The sequence below is a fragment of the Melopsittacus undulatus genome, chromosome 1, assembly GCF_012275295.1.
Source record: "Melopsittacus undulatus isolate bMelUnd1 chromosome 1, bMelUnd1.mat.Z, whole genome shotgun sequence".
Lineage (NCBI taxonomy): Eukaryota > Metazoa > Chordata > Aves > Psittaciformes > Psittaculidae > Melopsittacus > Melopsittacus undulatus.
This window is the reverse complement of record NC_047527.1, coordinates 113,029,457-113,046,212: the sequence shown is the minus strand read 5'-3', so window position 1 is coordinate 113,046,212 and position 16,756 is coordinate 113,029,457. Positions and strand designations below refer to the sequence as shown.

Genomic DNA, 16,756 nt, shown 5'->3' with positions numbered 1-16,756 from the left:
GCAAAGTGCTTAGGAAATTGGATGCCAATTTTAGAAATATCAGGTACAGACAACATCTGAACTGTCCTGGTATTTTACTGTTCAGTGCTAGTCATGGGTGGGAATAAAGGACAGAAATGCACTGCCTGTACTGACCCGTAGGGAAAAAGCCATTCTGAGCAGCCCCTTGGAGGGGGTGACCTGTGTGGCTCTTTGTCCCCTGGCTGTGTCCTCTGTCCCCTGGCTCTAACCAGGGTGCAGTCTCCTGACTTTCCTTGCAGACTCTGTGCTGGGGAGGAGAATAGGATGGGGTCCAAATAGAGCATCTTGAAATTACCTTAAGGTATAAAGGAAAAACTAGTCTGAATCACAGGATAGACAGTGAGCAGCAGAAGCAGGGGTTGGGGTTTTTTGCTAGATACAACTATTTTGGGGACAGTAAGTCATTACTTTTGAAGCCATCTGTCTGAATTGCAGTGAATCTCACCGTAACTGATAAAAAGTGTTAAATAATTAAGCAGTAGTGTTCAGATGAGTATCTGCACCTTGCTTTCATCTAGTTCCCTTGGTTCTGATGTTTGACAAGTAGCTGTCAGCCACCTCGGCGCTGTGAAAGTGGCTGTTTATCCCCGCGCTCCTGCCCTACTTTCAGGCAACTCATGCAGCGAGAAACCTGATTATTTTTTCCAGCCTATTAGTCCCAAAATGTGCTGCGGTGCAAGCTGTACCTGAACTCGCTGCACTTTCGCTCTGCCTCTGGTAAAGCTGAAGCACGTCTCCCTCGGCAGCGAGCTGCTGGCTGAGCTTACCCTCCCGCGTTGGAGCAGCCAGAGCTCCGGGGCTGATGGTGCTGAGGGGCAGGCCCCGCTTGCGGTGCCCAGCGGCTGAGGGGGACCAGCGGGGCCTGTCGGGGGCTGGTGGGTAGGTGGGCAGGCAGACGGGCTCCCGCTGCCTCCGCGCAAGGTAAACCCTTGGTGACCTCCCCGCCAGCCAGTCAACTCGCGTGTGGCCTTATTAGGCAAGCTGCGGCTGCCGGGGCGGAACACGCTGGATGGCGGCGGGGGGTGTGCGGCCCAGAACGGATCCAGCCCAGACCCCGAGAGAGACGACCCAGTACCGCGGCGCTGCCGGCGTGCTGCCAGCCAGCGGCTGCTGCCGCAGACGAGCTGCCAGCGCCAGCATCGGGGCTTCTGCGAGACGTGGCTTTAAAAACTAAAGCCCTGCTGTGCAGGCGTTAGGGACAGGAGCTCTCTCTCCTGTTGTGCCTTTCGTGCGCTGGGTTATAACCTTAGGGCACCAGTTCACGCTGTCATCCCGCGTACTGGAATGGTTTGTGGTGGCCTTTGCGAAGTGTATTTTCGTTCCTTGTGCTGCATGCTTCCTAGAGGCCACCTGAACTAAGAATTATTTTGTTGTTGTTGTATGACTTCAGGACTTGTTTCTTCTCTCTTCTTGCACAGTTTTATGCCCTTTATTGGAAGACTGACTGTTACTGGCTAAAGCAGTGATCCTGCTCCCAGGAGAAGGGGAGTATTCACACCCACTGCCTTTGTGCAGACCAGGATTTGACTAGATTGCTTCATACCCATCTCCTAAAAACTGACTTTCACATGGAAGAAGGCTTTAAAAAAACCCCAGCAAAACAAAACCCTGTGTGTTTTTCCTACAGTAAAATCCCCACAGACTTAGTACTATACTATACAAGTGGATGCATGCAAGCTTTCCTGGGCAGCCCTGGGAAAACTCTTCAGATGTGACTTGTGATTAACTTACTATTAGTGATGGGTGCCCTTCTGAGCACTGGGCATGTCTGTGATTTTTGCAGAGGCCTTGGGAGTGTATGAGGCCAATAAAGAGAAAAGGCTGTGGCTGCTGTGCATTTGAACCTGCTCCCTAGAGAACAGGCTCCAGAAGTGCAGCATCACTGTGCTAACCAGAGTTTCTTTCCTCATGAATTTTTGCTGAGCCATGTTGGATGCAAATGAAGCCTGGTTCATGTGCTTTTTCATAGTGACATTATTTTCAGTGGCAGTACTTGTAGCTGAGCTGTCCTACCTTGACCATCAGCTCTTGAATACAGTACCTGCTTTTCCTTCATTTCTTTTACTAAATATTTAATTTTCCGAGAAAGCATTGCAACATGCTATAAACAGGATGGAAGCTGGGGTCATGGATCTGTTGTCTGCAAGGCTGCTGTCTGCCTGAGGCTTGAAAATGACAGTTATATTTCAAGGTAAGTATGCAGGGATATGATGTGGCCTGTGAAATGTCACATCAGAGTGGTAAACAAAATTGATGTTTCCCTTAGATGACTATCATCAAGAGCCAGAGAACTTTGTTATAAATTCTTGGCTGTGGTATGTGTGTCTCTCTCTGCTTCCTTATTGGGCTCTTACATGTGTCCAGTGATAGCAGTGCAGAGGTGTTCAAGAGCAGCCAGGAGAAAACTCAGTAGCATGGCTGGGCTTTCTGCATCCCTTAGCTCCATAGGGCCACTTACTGCTCCAGGCAAGGAGACCTGTTTGTGCTGCTTGTATGCAATCTGATGGGAAGTTTTCTGCAGACTGAAGAGACTAAAAGTGTCAGGAGATGGGGAAACCTGTCCTGGAAACACTGCCCACTTGTTTGGAGGAAGTTTGCAGACAGTCTCTCACAAATGCAGTTTAAGCCCCCAGTCATTGCAGCAGCAAAGCTCTTACTCACTGCAGGAGTAAAGAAGCTGCTGCTTGTGTCACGACTTCAGTGAAGGGTGTGCACAGAGCCGTGGCTAACACAGCTGCACAGTCTGAGCCGCAGCTGCCTTCTGGTGAGCTGTGATGTGAAATGCTCCCAGGTACTGTTTTGCTAGGTAAAACCCCATGTCTCCTCAAAGTCCCTCAGTTGTTTAATCATTTAAAGTGCACATACTCTGGGGGATGAGTTTCTGCCTTATCCTCATTTCCAGCCATTTGCTCAGTCTGTGCCTAACTCTGTTCTGTACTTGACATCTGTTACTGTTTCAGGCCCACAGACAAATAGGTCTGACTCAATTCGAATAATGTGCCTCGCTGGTATATGTGATTACCACGAGAGTGGTGTGTGTGTGGCCTTTGAACTCCTTTAAGGAGCTAGTCTAGACTGATCCTACTCCTAAAGAGGAAAACCTTAAAGATCTTTTAATTATGCTACAGTCTTTCCATACAGTTTTGTGAACAGTGATACAAGATGTGGGAATGTCAGGGGACGTTGCCTTCTTGTTCTCTAGTTTTAAAAGGTGTTGCAAGATTGAAACATACCAAAATCTCCTTCTAGGAGCAATTCATTGCTAAAATTAATGGCTTGAGTAAGATTTCAAATCTGAAATAGTAATCTGGAGGCTAGAAGGTAGTGGTATTTGGTGTGTGGTTTTCTCCCTTTTTCCAGAGCACATGAGTAAATACCCAGTACAAAAGACCATCCATATTATTTTTAACACATCGTCATGTTGTACCAAAATACTTTAGTCCCCTTTATAACATTTATTACTCCACTTTTTTGATCTTTTTGCATACGACCTGTTTTAAAGTATACCAAACAGACAACACAGTGCTGAAGTTTATCTGAAGACTTGTCCAAAACAGAATCGCTGCCTAAACTGAAATCTTCTTGCCAGGACTACTATTCAAGAGTGGTTGCACAGACTGAGTTGGGGAAAACAGCAAAGTGAGAAGCATGATATTTGCTTTCCACTGGAGGGATGATACCATGTCAGGAAATTTAACCTGGTTTAAAAGTCTATACGAATGGCCTCCATTTAGGAAATGAGAGTATCCCTTGGCCAGGTACATGTGATTTGGATGGACAAGACAAAATGGATTGGCATTGCCAATCTAGAATGATACTGTGTTTGCAAGCTGGGATGCTTGAACATGGCTTGAGATGTTAACGTCTGTTAAGTAATTATACTACTGTATTAATTTTCTGTTAGATTATTTTATCTGTCCTTTAGCTAAATTATTTCTTGAACACATTGGCAGACATTGCTGGATAGTGGGAAGAAAGAGAAATATGAGAAGGGAGGTTCTTCTAGTGCCCTGCCACTTACGTTTGGAAACACACGCCTACATGCCAAAAACTGGCAGTGTGGCTTGGGGTGGATGAGTAGCCTGGGAGGGAAGGTCAGATGGAGTGATGGAAAAGTGTAGTCTGGTTTAGTCCTCTTTCCTGATCTTCATTCCTATGATCATCCACAGCATCTCAGGTCTGTGTACAGCTCACTTGTTATTCTCAGAGTGCTCTCATTGTCCAGAAGAGCAGCAGTGGAATAAAATTCATGAACTTCTTTAGATCTCTACCCGTGAGACGTGGATGAAAATATGTTTTGTTTATCTTATTTATACAGATCATTTCAGTCTTCTGTGTTGCTTGGACTCCTGTTTACCTAACTAGCATATTTGCTGAAAGTGTCTTTGCAGTCACTGTGGGTTTTCTTTCCTCTGCATTCTTGATTTTATTTGTTTTCAGGCTTTCTTCAAACAGCTGTCATGGGTTGCTTTGATTTTTATATTTATGATAACTACAAGTCACAACAAAGTATCGAGTTCTCCTTATCACAGAGGAACACTTCTAAATATAAATTCATAAGTGATCAAAATTCAGCAAGAAAAAAGTCTTGATCTTGGTGGGACCTGATTCATGACTCTTTGGTGCTTTGGGGCTGGCAGCCCTGGAAGTTGGGAACAGTTTTGCAAGCCAGTTTTGAGTACGGTGATTAGTTTTACCAGACAAAAGGAAGATATTTTCCTTCTCTTCCTGTGGGAAGCTTCAGAAAAGCATTTAGCTGCCAGCTGGTCTTTCATGAGCAGTCTCAGATTTTAAATGTGTGCATGCTTAACCTCTAGCTCTTTGCCCAGATGACTGCAAACTTAACTTCCAGCTGGACTGCCCCCCCTTTCTAAGGGCTGAACTGTTGTTCTCTCTTTGTTTGCTTATGTTGGAGGCTGCTAATGCTCAAGAATTAGTTGTGGCAGAGGAGGACAAGAACATTACTACCGATTTGTAACACAGCCTTGATAACGTAGTTTGGCTGAGCGTATTTCTAGGTCCTGGAGACCAGATCTCTTCAGAGGACACAATACTTTTCCTTCTTCTCTCATCAAGCATTTGGAGGCAGATCTCTTTTCTTCTGGATAGACTTTTTCTTAAACCTGCTGTATCCAACAAACAGCAAAAAGATAAACCTAAGAATTCTTTTTCTTTGTACCATTGCTTGACCCTGCTGACTTACTGTTTTTTACCAGGGTGTCTTCTCCATTGCCAAAGCTGGTGAAGGGACAGAACAGAGACCTGTCTTGCAATAGGTGATCCTTTTTGATGGAAAGGAGGGAGAGAAGTTGTCAGTTACCTACAGTTGTATCTTCCCAATGATCTGTGTGAAGCACATAGCATTGGTGTAGTATCCTAAGGCTTCAGCATCTCACAGTTCAAAGAGTTTTAATATTGGAGGCAGTGTTGACACATACCTCTCATCTTGAAGTGACACTGAACAAACTCTGGGCAGTAGTACAATAGCACAGTTTCAGTACTAACAGCAGTGTCCTGAATGTGAATTCACAGATACCATGCAGAGAGCAATGAGTAGTGATCACCTTCCAACCTAACATGAAGAGCTTGAAGCTCTCTGCGAAGACCTTGATTCAGATGTTACTTTTACTGGGTATTTTGCCTTCCTTTGTAAGAATTCTCATTGGTCCCATGAGATGTCCCTTGTATTTTTGTCCTGCTGGCCATAAACAGCAGGGAGAGGAGCCCTACTTGCACCACAGCCTATTGCAAGTATTTTTTCCCAGGTGGTAGCCAGAGCTGTTGGAGAAACTGGCTTCTTGCTGTGTTCTTCAAGTAGAACTCAAACAGCACAAGCAAGAAGCCATTTAAAATAAATGCATTTTTGAAAGGTACTCTAGAGTTTTTCTGTCTTTCTGCAGCTCTGCACACTTTACCTTCTGCACCTCATTCACTAGAAGGATGCTGAGGACAAAATGTTGGAGACTGTGCAGCAAGGGAATGTGGGAGCATGATGCCTCCCTCCACAGTACACTTCTCCTCTCTGTCATGCAGGGCATTGCCAGACATGGGGATGACAATCAAGTTGAGCTTACCTCCTCTGTTAGCCAGATGGGTTGATCCCTTTCCAGATCATAAGATCCTGTGCCCTTTTATTATTTTTTTTTTTATTCTGGCATCTCCTGGAAAGCATACCCAGCAAATATAAAACCAATATTTACTACCGGTTAAGTCATCTGACTGGGTCACTAGGGGAGCAGGACCTAAAAATGGTTGCACAGAGAGGAATGGGTAGGACTCTTTCTTGGCAGCCATGAGCTATTGCATCAGCTCAGCTGTCAAGTCTAACTTCTCCTTCAACCTTGCTAAAGACTACAGCCACAAGATTTATCAAGTAAGTGTTATTTATCTGCACTTTATGAGAAACAGTTCCCTTACTGTGTACCATATGAGATACAGATGCTACAGGTAATAATACCTCTATTCACAAGATCAAGTAAACAGTCTGCACACAAGCAGGGCTCGAAAGGAGGAACTTCTTGATATACCAACACAGCTACTGGTCCTGAATGTCCTTGTTAGCTGTTACCAGCAGCCTCTTTGTTCCTCTACTGTCTTGTTTTTTTTGTGTTTTAAGCACACCTATGCTTATGTCTAGGCCATAAGGAGGATTTTCAGGTTAGCAGTAAGTTTGGAGCAGTGTTGACAGATTAAATTTTTTGTAAGTGCTTTTGTATGTAGGCTTTAGTACGTGTAGGCTTTCACAGGTGGTCAAGAGAGCACAATAGTGTTTGGTTTGTATGGTATAGTGCCATGGTTAGTATTATGTGTGAGCACCAGTAAGGTTACAGGCAAATATTTCTGGACAGAGGATGTCACTTGGTGAGTCAGAGGCTTCAATGTTCCTTGTATCAGATGACTCTTGTTCAGGGAGCTCTGGACTGTTGAAGTACCAGCTAATAGAAAGTGCTTTGGTTAAGGTGACTCCAACATTATTCATGTTTAAAATAAATAAATGGATACAAATAGCAGTGGCATTAGATAAGATGGAACACATATTCTGCTATCCATGGCAAGAACCTGTTAGCATGAAAAGAAGTTTTGATGACCTAAACAGGCTAAACACAACCTCATGATGAGCCAACAGAAATTAATAGGTTTTTGATAGATTATCACTTGTGGTTAAGCAGTCCCTTTCCCAGCAGCACTGCTTACATTTTGTCTGTACATAGAGGTTCTCAATATGCATCAGGGTCCTGTTGTACCAGGTAGCATGAAAAGAGGTAAGGAAAGTCAAGAACTTCACTCTTGTGTTTCTAGGCTACCTTTTCACAGTTCTGACAACCCCAGACTTGTGGAGAGTTTCTATTGATACTAGCTGAAATCTTTTTGAAGGGAAAAAGTTCCTTGGAGGGAAGCTGGTAGGCAGTTAGTGCCTTTGGCTGGATGGGGTTAAGTGCATGAACCTGCTTCAGTCACATTCAGGGGCTATTATGCCATTTCAAACAAATACTTGCAGACTTTCAAAATGAACTATAAAATGTTGTGACTCTTCAATCCAAAAATCCGTCAAATCCATTTGATAAAAAACCATGGTAGCTGGACACTACTTTTGTGCACTTTTACACCTTCTGTCTCAAAATATTTGGAGCTGTAGTGTCTGTTCTGAAATCCCCACCCCCACCAGTAATTTTGCTCATATGTTATCCATAAATCTTGTCTGTTTTAAATGTTCCAACTAATAGTTAGGCAAAATGTTTAGCATAACAATATGATTAACAGAGTCCATTTTTTTGGCAGTCTGGATGCTGTTTTTCTTAAGCAAGCATTGCAGTTTATCCTGATTAGAGATATGAAGGAAATATTCCTCTTCTTGGAGGGTTGTTTTTTTTTTGGGGGGGGGGGGGTAAATATGAGGATTTAAGGATTCTGCATTCATTTTGCAGGAATATAATGTGTAATTTGGCTGGCTCTTCGAAGTGGCAATATTATAAATCTCCCAATCATCATTGCCCAATCTGTTTTAACGTTCATGTGCCTAATTTCTGTTTGTAATCTGATTACTGGCTTGAGCTGCTCCAGCTTGCAGCCTATTGCTATGCATTTACTGTACTCCCTGGGACGCGATAGTCTGACAGCTCCAGTCCTGTGCTATGAAAAATCTCTACACAGTATTGCCAAGACAGGCCTAGGGCTGTGGCTGCTGGAGAATTAGCTGCTGTTGTAGTTTCTCTTTGCTGAATCCTTTGTTTGTGCAACCATGTTCCGAAATCCTTGGATCTCCAGCTATTTGGGAAATGTTAAATACTCTGAGGAGCAAGGTAAGAGTTCCAAGTAGATAGAAGAAAATGCAGTTCGTTTGTGGCTGTTTAATCTCTCATATATATGTATGCATGTGTAAATATTGCTTGAGTTTATCTTCTGCAGCTACTTTAGCAATCAGTATGCAGTTAGCCACCCAGGCTATTTCAATTATTTCTGAAAGGACACTTTTGAAAGATCCGATTAGATGGATCTTTTAATTAGCTTAGCTTGCCACCGATTTAGGGCCTTTAAATATACTAAGTAACACCGGAAGGTTGCATCTCTCTTTTTTTTCTTTTTTTGTTTTTTAATATATATATTATGCATAAGTTCAGTATTCTTAATTTCCGTAGTGTTAAGTTACAGATAGTGCTTTTATCTGGTAGTTTGTACCTAAGAGGGAGAGGGACTGGACCGAACAAATGGTTAAACTTGTGAGCAAGTTTGATTTGCAATTCTGTAAATATACTCTCAATTTTAAATACAAATATTTAAGATTATTTGAATGTGGTTATAAGCATGTTTACAGTTTTTCAGTGAAAGAAGGAAGGAACAAAATGCTGTTGCAAAGATTTTCCTGCTCTGTATCAGGTACTGCGAGGGTGGGCTTTCTTCTTTAAATTAACTATTGAATTAAGACTCTGTTAAACTGATATTTCTTTTATGAGCATATTTATTTTCTTCTGAAGCAGAGTTGTTTTTCTTTTTCTCCTGTGTTTATATTTAATTTTAAGACTTCTACACTGTAGTAAGTAAGTTTTATTGGACTTTAATCCTCCCACATGGGGTTTAATTTGCACAGGAGGAAATACATAAAATATCAGAACTGTGTAACAGATATAATTGTCTGGTTGATTTTCTGTGTTTGTGGAGGGGGGAAGAGAGGGGCTTACCCCTGTGAAATACAGCAAAGTTTTAAGATGTTTTTGAGGCATTACAGATGTGGTATGTATGAATGTTGCTGCATGTGTTTAATGGTAGCAAGAGTTGGAACAGCTTGTGTGCCCCCTCTTAACAGCCCTTCTCCCAGCAAAGCAATGAAAGCTACTTTCTTCCCTTTTCATTTCCCTTCTCTGGTTTTGGCTAGGGTAGGGAGAATTTCTCTGTGGTCTATTTGTGGTTTTCATGGTGGACAGCTGTTTTAGTGCCAAAAGCTATAGGATGGGTTATATCCTGTTAGAATGCTGTAAATCTAAAATATGGCTGGTTCTGATTAGCTAAGCTGATGCTGAGCTGGGCTTTTTAAGTTACTGCAGACTTCTCACAATAATGTAAATCTGGCCTTTTTAGAGGAGATGTATGGCATGGAATTGTGTAAAATGCAATGATTTATATACTGTTCATACTGTTTTCCTTATAATACTCTGTTTTAGTCTAACAAGATGTTTCTGTGTAATCTGCATGCTTTATTCTCCATTTACTTGGAAAGAGAAAATGAATGTTAACAAAACCAGGAAGAGTTGCCTATTAAGGTTGAAGAAAGCTATTAGCAAAGCTGCCCTGAAATCTGCAGTAACTTGTAGCAGATGCCTAAAAAAATGCCTTTTTTGCACATTTGCAGCCTCCTCTATCACATATTAAACTGATCCTTTTTCTCTTTAAACCTGTACGTGGAGATATGGAAGAGAGGAGGGTAAAAAGTTTTGAAAGGCATAGGCAAATAAGGACCCATGTTGTCAGCTATGCTAAATTTCAGTAAACCCTTTCTGCAAAGATAATAAACATCCTACCTAGATTTCAACATTTTTTTATAAGCAAAAAATACTTTTTTTGCCAGCTAGCAGTTAAGCTTTTCCTTGAGATAGTTAAATCTCACCTCTGAGGTAGAGTAAAAGGGATGTAGCTGCTTTTGAATCATCTTAAAGTCCAGGTTGTGTAATGCCTGTCTTTGAAAAATAAAATGAATACTGCATCAGAAACCACTTATTTATTAATTTAGGGTCTTGGGGTAGTCGACTAAGTATAGATGGGCATGGAAGGTAATTTTCCCATGAGGAGTAAGTTACTGGTAGCTTCATGTTTTTCAACAGCAGTCACAGACCAGGTGCTCCCCTGCTTCCTGGCTAGCAGTTCCCTAAGGTCTCTTAATAGCATCCTTATTGAATGAAGGGAGCCAGTACTTGGATGACTGGTCCCCCTTGTTACTGGTTGTTGTTAAGACCCTCAAATGGTGCTCTTTACTGCAGAAATGGAAAAGTTAGATTTGGGGAAGAGAGGGGAGATTACCCATTGCTTGCTATGGTTCAGAAAGATTTGGGAACCTGCTGGCTTTGTAATCCATACTTTTTGAATATAAGGCTGCATCTGACACAGTTTTGCTCTCAGTGTAAACACGTGTTTCTTTCTGAAATCATGTTCTAAGGCTGTTCAGATGAAGATGGGAGCTTCCAAACAGAAGACAACCTTCAGAAATATTTCTGTCATGGATGGTATAATACTGTTGTTGCAACAGATCCTCAGTTGGGCATCTCTGACTTCTGCAGTGAATATGCAATTTTTATAATATAGCTAGGATGCAGCCAAAAAAGCTCTTACTGCTTGCAGCATTTCTCATTTGCAGGGTGCTTCATAAACATGTCAACTGCTCATCTTATAAGCTGGAAAACTGAGTCAAGGAGTTTAAACAATAGCCCTAGACTGCAGTGCTACACCATGTATACTGGGGTTAGAACATAGCAGTTCCATAAAACATTGATGCTTTTGATATATTTACTGTCTGTACTCACTTTTGCAAGGCTTTGGTTTATCACCATCTTGGACATGCCAGCTTATGCCTCTTTGACTGTGGGAGAAGGTCTTTATTATAGTCTTTTCCAGTGGACTCGAAAACTCTAGTTCCTAGTTTCCTGAAAGTTCCCTGTTTATTAAAGCATCTTCACCATGGTATGGTATGTTTTTTTGTTTTCATAGATTTTGACAAAGGAAACTCAGTCAGATTTAAACCTTCACGATTGCTCCAAAGGAAGAGAGCATTAAGGTAAGATCAAGTTTTTCTTGCCCAATGAAGATGACTGGTTGCGCAATTGTAACTTGCAGTCATTACTTGAATATACATTTATTCTTTTATCAGGGAGGATTATTATTTGTCCTCTCACAGGATCAAACCTTGACATCAAACAGGTGCTCTGAACAGGTATGGAAGATACCAACTGCCTCCTAAGTAATGTGAAATTTATAGCTGACATTGCTAAGGGAGAAGTTCCACTCTGCACTGAGCCTCCTACCACTGCAATGGCCATTTTTCCTTGCATGGCTTGGATGCAGTACAGACGTGTAGTGAACTAGGTTGGAAAACTGATCTGTCTGAAAAAGAAGGTGGCTGAAGTAGGTGAATTAATTATACAGCCATGCAGAGAGCTTTGTCAGCACATGGGAGGGGGACACTGCAGACAGGAATGAAAAGGTGATGGTGCTTCTTTGTAGGGCCATGCTGCCTCATGCCTGAAGCCTTAGGGCACGGTCCCATAAAGCTGAGTAAGGGGATACAGTTCACAGTCAAACAAGGTGACAGGTCTCTTTTCCCATCCTGACTCTAGCTGCTTTTAGTGTCTGCCTTTGTGCTTGCTGGACTCATTCATAATGGTGGAGAGATGAGGTGTGGGAGCTGGGAACTGACTCTTGCCCCAGCAACCAGCTGTTTTGTTGGCTTAGCTGCACAGGAATCCACCAGCCTTAGGCACCCAGGCTTATGTTTGCAGGCATCTTTTCAGTCACCACACACCTTCTGGAGCATACCTGATTCTCTGCCATGTTGGATTTTAGGTACTGTAGAGAGGTGGAGGGAATAGGTGTAAAAGACGCTTTGTGTTATGGAAGGCAGGCAGGCGAAAGCAGAAATGAGAGTAGTGAAGGAAGAATGTGACTTGTACAATGGACCTTTTAAGTGAGAGTCCAGGGAAAGACACTGGCCTGGAGGTAGAGAAAGAGATGAAGACTGAATGCCAAGCACTGAGCTGGCAGGTATGCAAGTGGATTTTTAAGCATGTATTTCAGTCACAAAATCTCAATATATCCTGTAGCTTTATCCCAGGTGGCAGGACAGTGTTACTAGTGGCATTTGGATGAAACTTTTGCTCGCTTTTGGGCATTTAACTAGGTTACTGGGGCAGCTCTTTAGAAACTTTATGCTGCAGCAGCAGCAGCAGCAGAAGTTTTCAGCCTAGAATCCCTGATGTATAGAAGCAGCCCACACTTACTGTAGAAGTTGCAAGAGCAATATAACTACTGAGACTGTCAAATACTCTACTAATGCCACATTATACATAGTTTTTAAAGAAAAGCTATTGAGGTTGTGAAATATTGTTGCCTGTGTTTTAATAGGAATTGTATGGATTCCTGAACATTGGGGAATATAATGAGTTTGTTTGGAACCTGAGGCCAAACCACACACAAATCCTGTGTGAAACAAATTTGTGGGACCTCATGCTGTTGGTGGTATTTCACGAGCATGATCACAGGCTGTATTTTGGGCAAGCAAAGAAGGACAGGTTCTTCTTTCAGTATCCAGAATTAACAGGGACCTTAAGAAAAAAGAATTCTTGCAACTTCTGAAGTATTTGTTTTTTATTTAAAGACATGCACGTATGCCTTAAATTATTTTAGTAATGAATATTGTCTGTTAAGTGCAGAAACTCCTGGTGCTGCTGCTTGGAATCTGCACCTAAATTTATAGCAGGACTCGAGACATTAAGAAAAGAACAGGTGAGCAGATGCAGCTGTGATAATTCTAGAATAGGGTTGTGGATGAATTAAAAGGTAAAATATAGTTGGCAGTCCAAGTCTGACATTCTGACTCTGCTTAAGCAGCTAAATTGATGCTGCAACTGCTCCTTTAGCAGGGAAACAGCTGGATAGATCCCTGTGAAGAAAAAGGAAAGCCTTAGTGAGAAGGTACTTATGAGCATGTTTTTTAAAACCCTTATGAGTAGTGTCCTGTATTTTTTTTTATTTTTATTTTTACTATTTGGAGTTGCTTTAACATCATTCTGACTCAATTTAGATTCCTAATGAATGTTCTTACGACATGTCCTAAATATGCCAACTTTCATTTTTAGAACTAATTTTATATATGTATCTATAAATACCCACTTGCTTGGCTTGACTGTTTCATCTTCAGAGCAGTGCTTGGTCTCTGAACAATCTGTGCAAGTGAAAGCATTGTAATTGTTACATTGGTTTAAAATATTTTGTTTCTAATATGCAAATATTTAAAACAAGCAATGCCACCTGCAGCTTTGTGAGAGAACACAAAAATGCCTCTGAAGAAGAAAAAGTCCTTGATTGTGAATTAAATAATCAGTACATGAAAATAGTTAAACATTTAAAAATAAACAAGTAAATAAAAATTGACAGCCTGTCCAGAGGGAAATGAAAAATGATAGCATAAGGGAAACTGTGAAGGGACTTTCACAAAACTGATAACCTGTGATGATGTGATATGGCCCAGCAAGGGTTAAGCTTAAGAAGTTTGTGGTTATTAAAAGAATTTTAATGAAATCTGCCAGTGAGCAAAGTTCAAAGCCATCCTAAGTACAAAGGAGAAGGGAGCTCACATACAGAAAGAACTGAATGACCTTGAGGAGCAATAGAAAAAGGATGTAAAGTAATAATACTAAGTGCACATTGGAGGCTGGTAAATTTTTCTGTTACTTGCGACTGATGAAAGCAAAGCCTCGGCATATTAGTTTCTCATGCAGGTTTGAGCAACCAAAGAGTTTGGATGCAAAAAGGCAAATGTGTTGTAAATCCCAGCATTCATCTGGTTAGTCATACAATAATGATTTCTGTGTTAAAATTACTATTTTTATAAGATGCTGTTAAGACCCAGGTGTGGAATCAAGACTGTCTAATTCTGGTCACCCTGTGTGAAAAAGATGACTTAAAACTGGAATAGGTAAAGGATATTATTTACAGACAATCAATGAAAATCAATAAAACGGAGAGCCTGTCTTGAGACAGCTGAGTAGATGTGGAAAATTTCTCTTAAGAAAAATAAGGAAGGAAACCAGCAACACTGACCTGAGAACAAAAGGATGGAAACCTTGTGAAAAAACATTCAGACTGAGTTTAGAGGGTCTGTCGCTTCATAGTCCCTGGAACTCCCTGGAGTCTGGAGGAAGGGACAGGGGTGAACTTAACTACTTAACAGTAATTAGAAGTTTGTTGAGGGTCCACAGCAATACAGTAATACAATTCTTAGAACCACTGGGTTAGTGTCAGTCTTGTTTCTGTATGATTTTACTCATAGAAATTCACGTGGGGCTGAGGCATAGTTATAGATGTTAGTGCACAGTTAATTTAAATAAGGATTTTGTTGTTTGGATGAATGCTTTTCTATGCAGAATCCCATGTTTATAGAAACTTAAGGTGCTTCTCTGTCACAAGCATTATGAAAACAATTGGAGATGTTTCTAAATAAAGTCCAGGTATTCAAAAGTGATGAGCTGGGTCCCTTGGTACTTTTGAGACAAGCTTTAAGTACTCAAATTGTTTTGACAGAATAGATTTCAGTTTGATTTATAGCCTTAGGCCAATATTATTCACATTTTTCAAACTCATCCTCATCCAAAAGGAGTAGAAAATCCTTCTGAATGGAAACTGGGAATCTCTCCTCCTAAGGGTACTCCAGAAGCTGTGTCTGTGAGAAGAAAAACATATGTTGTGAGGCTAGTAAGAATCACAAGTAATGTCAATATGGAGTTAGCGATATTAGGAACATGAGGTTAACTGTCTGGGTTTCTATCCTGTCTCAGATGATACATGCACCCATTTCCTTGTGGCTGCTGTGTGCTATTTTATTTTGGTTTTGATTTTTTTTTTCTGTTTAGTTCCATTAAAATGTTTTCACCCTGTAAGGATACACAGTTTTCCCTAATGGACAAATTATTGCACCTCTCCATCTACTGCTTGCTATTTTTTGTATTGGCTAACATTGCTTTTCTTGGCAGTACCTGGAATAATTTCTCTAAGTGCAGTTATTGGAGATGATTTGCAGCAGGTGGCATGGTGCCTGCATGTGACACAGCCCAGCTTCTTAATGTCATTTGAGGGGGTTTATTCTCCCCTCAGTATCTTACAAAAGAATATTATTTATAAACTGTAAAGAAGCAAATACTTCATGGAGTTCATGTAAAATGTTATTAGCCATTATATGTTAAATCCTTTTTCAATATGAAATGTTCTTCTGGAATAGTGATTATAGAATAATTTTTACCTGTTTTTTTCTTTTATTACCAAATACCCTTGATGAAAGGGTATTCAACTCTTTAAAAGAGCCTTTAAAAAACTGTTCTAAGGATGGAGTTGCCAATAGTAAGTCTGTGTGCAGTTTGTCTTAATCAGGTGACAGTATATCATATGGAGCAGCTCTAAGGTCACTATGCTTAGATCACTGATCTAAGATCATTGTGGATTTGTGTCTGGTACATCTGTCTACACAGAGTTTACTAAAGGTTTTAAGACAGTAGTAAGTTTTCTTATGCCTGACTGGGATAGTTTAGTAGCCATGATGGAAGGACTAGATGATCTTAAGGTCCTTTCCAATCCTAACCATTCTATGATTCTATGAATACAACAGTTTTCTCTCTGTGTTTAATAATTGGAAAGAATAATCTCACTTTGTTTACACACAGGAGGGTAAATCTCCAAAAAAGTACCTGTGCACAGTTAGTATATACTTTAGGCCATTATGGCACCTATATTTTAAAGTCAAAATTTGTATATTTTATGAACATATTTAAAGAAATATTTTATCTAAATGGCCACTTTTGCTGTTTTGAGAAGACAAAGTATAAAACTAAATTATCTGCTGCTCACATTAGTGTATTATAAACCACAAAATATCCAGAGATCAGTGGAGTAACAATAGGGCAGTCGTGCAGAAGGCTTTTAGGCAGACTGTACATACAGTACTGTATTTGATGAAATATGTTTTAATATTTATGAAGAATAATTTGATACAGATTATTTCAAAGGTGGTTGCTAGTAGAGCATTTTGAAGTAGTTTCCAGTCTGCAATTTAATGCAAAAATGTGTCACAGTCAGTTCCAAGCAGGTTTCAAATTATGTTAGGTTTGGCTTTGTGAGTTTTGTGGGTTTATTTCTTATTTTGCTCCTATGGAAAATATTTTCTTTGGTATCTCTATCAGACTATCTTGCCATAAATTGGTTACATTCTGGCTTTATTTGATTTATAACAGAAACATCCACAGTTCTGTAAACAAGATGTTGCTTTCAGTTTTCAGAAGGAGTTCTCATTTGAAGATAAAGAAGAACTTGCAAACAGCACAAAGGATATTGATGCTAATCTCTTAGCAGTACTTCCAAAAGGTAGGTAAAGAAGACACATTATGAACAGAAGTGGTAATTTAACACCATATGAAGTTTAGTCTATGCACAGTTAAAATCATTTGGGCACAGATCCTTTGTAAATGAGTTTCCTTTTCCCTGTGAA

At 40.7% G+C, this 16,756-nt stretch overlaps 1 protein-coding gene across 5 annotated transcripts in view; it reads left to right on the top strand.

Annotated features, from left to right (window-relative positions):
- SVIL (supervillin) overlaps window positions 1–16,756 on the top strand; it is a 142,372-nt gene that overhangs the window by 58,390 nt on the left and 67,226 nt on the right. For 4 of the 5 annotated variants that reach the window (XM_034061395.1, XM_034061392.1, XM_034061388.1 and 1 more), the window contains exons 2-3: window positions 11,215–11,281; window positions 16,541–16,632. The gene's annotated coding sequence lies outside the window, so the exon portion shown is untranslated. Of the gene's footprint in view, window positions 1–11,214; window positions 11,282–16,540; window positions 16,633–16,756 lie in introns of those variants that run through there. The other variant, XM_031052420.2, reaches the window with a different exon arrangement.